Here is a 2,435-nt window from a genome sequence, read left to right on the forward strand (position 1 = left end):
AACTCTGAAGAGGGAGAGCCGAGGAGCTTCTGGTCATACATGGCCATCTGTGATCTTGGGACTCTAGGCTTGACTGAAATATCATGTAACTGCTTGGTTTTAGGCCAAACACTGCTAGGTGCCTCCTGCTTGCCCTCTGTTTAATTGAGGGACTTCAAGACTAGACAGCAAGTTTCTTTTCAGTTTATTGCATGAATGAGTTGTGTTAGTCTACGTTAAAACCAGACCCTAAATATTTACATTATACAAGCTGTTGGGTTTTCAAATTTGTGACAGGGGACGGAAGGGAAATTCTACTCATTGCAAGGATATCCTCACTCAAGTTTTAGTGAGCCCAAAGCACTTTGGACCCATGGACCTTCAGCTGGTCATCTTTAGCTGGTCCAGTCTCTGCGAGGAACTGGCATATGTTCTTGTGCTGGTCGCTCTGTAGCAGAATTACTTCTCCATATTGTGGATGCTCAATTACAGTACCATTGCAGGCAGATTTCTTCGTAAACGCCTTCACTACTTTCTTTTTATTGTAATCGTCAGTGATCCCTTGGACAGTGTAAGGGTATTCCTGCCATTTCTCTGTTGAATTCTTGTAAGGATGTAATCCTCAGTGCCAGCAGGAAGCAGATCGTCATCAAAGGGGTCAAAAGAGTGGAGGTTCTGGATAACATATGTACAATAAGTTTCCCTTCCTTCGGTGGAAACTGCAGAAAGCAGTGGGAGAAGGCAGGCAGGAGTGGTGGGGGTATAGAGCATTCGGAAATATGGAGGTTACAAGGGGAGGCTGCTAAGTCCTCAGCAACAGCTCAGTGACTAGAATGTATGCCATTTATTCCAAGGGTTTGGGATGGGGGAGGAGACATAAATATATAATACACATAAGAGAAAGCATTTAGAATTATGTTAGGCACAAGGACAGCAATAAAGTGGGTCATTTATTAATATTTCTATTAGATAATAATAAGGAACATGGAATGTGCCAATCACCACCACCAGTCCAGTCCAAGCAATCACATCTGTTGCCTAGACTATTGCTCTTGACTTCCATTCTGACTCCACACCTTTAGCCCTACCTCCAGCCCAGAGCGAATCCTTTTTAAACTGCAAATTTGATTGTGTCCATTTAAGTATAGATCATTCAGTGATTCTCAAGATTCCTATGTTAAAATGCAGAAGAAACCTTACCAGGGCTTGCCTGATCTGGTACCTTCCCACATTTCAGTCCCATTTCAAGCATTCTCTTTCATGTACCTCACGCTTATGGTAAGGAGACTAGAGACTGACCCCCCCCCCCCCCAAATCAGCAATCTCAATGCTGCTCATTAATTCCACAGGCATTTGTTGAATGTCTACTCAAGTTGCAGGTGCCAGGGGCGCCTGGGTGGCGCAGTCGGTTAAGCGTCCGACTTCAGCCAGGTCACGATCTCGCGGTCCGTGAGTTCGAGCCCCGCGTCAGGCTCTGGGCTGATGGCTCAGAGCCTGGAGCCTGTTTCCGATTCTGTGTCTCCCTCTCTCTCTGCCCCTCCCCCGTTCATGCTCTGTCTCTCTCTGTCCCAAAAATAAATAAACGTTGAAAAAAAAAAAAAAAAAAAAAAGTTGCAGGTGCCAAAAGAGCATAAAGTGGAGGTATCCAGGGGTCCTTTCCCAAACATGTGAACATTAATAGGAATGTACACAACACTATTTGTATGGCCCCATCTCTCCTTTCCTTTTCAAGCAAACTTCCTGCCCAAGCCTGCTTTTACCACTGGCCTTCTAATGGCTTAAATTTGACTTTTGCCTCCACTCAACCTCTGAAACCATTCTCACTCAGATTATAAATGAGATCTGTGGCAGTTTTTGAGAGTTGTCTGTCTACTACCCATTTCTGTCTTCTTTTTAGAGAGAGAGAATGCTTAGGACAATAGTGAGCCAGCTTAATAAAAACAAAACAAAACAAAACTGTATCACCCTTATTCCTTTGCAGCTTTGAAACTGTAATTAGCAGTCTACAGAGGATTTCTGGGAAAGATGCATTTGCTGATTAAACAAACAAACAAACAAACAAAAAAGTGCTGAACTTTCCTCCTTGTTATTTGTTCCTTGTAGTGTAGATGTGAGGCTGGAGGTGGACCAGCCACATGGTGATCATAATATGACCATAACTATGAAAAACTATTTGTAAAGAAAATGAAACACGAAGGCGCCGGGGACATTGATGAGGTTGTGAAGCCCCTGAAGGACTCTTAAAACCTTCTGTTTCTTAAATTTGTAACATGATCAACAGATATCTGTTTATGTAGCCAAACACAGTTTGTAACTGATACACAATCCTAAAACTAACTTCAATAAGCAATGTTTGTTTATTTATATTTCTGAAGCATTTTTTTTTAATTTTTTTTTTCCAACGTTTTTATTTATTTTTGGGACAGAGAGAGACAGAGCATGAACGGGGGAGGGGC

The 2,435-nt window shown here is 42.5% G+C and overlaps 1 pseudogene; it reads right to left on the reverse strand.

Moving 5' to 3' along the window:
* Positions 1 to 244: 244 nt before the first annotated feature.
* On the reverse strand, positions 245 to 750 carry LOC112868190 (eukaryotic translation initiation factor 1 pseudogene; annotated as a pseudogene).
* Positions 751 to 2,435: the final 1,685 nt, after the last annotated feature.

This window comes from Puma concolor, chromosome D3 (genome assembly GCF_028749965.1).
Source record: "Puma concolor isolate L17-30 chromosome D3, mPumCon1.1.hap2, whole genome shotgun sequence".
Taxonomy (NCBI): domain Eukaryota; kingdom Metazoa; phylum Chordata; class Mammalia; order Carnivora; family Felidae; genus Puma; species Puma concolor.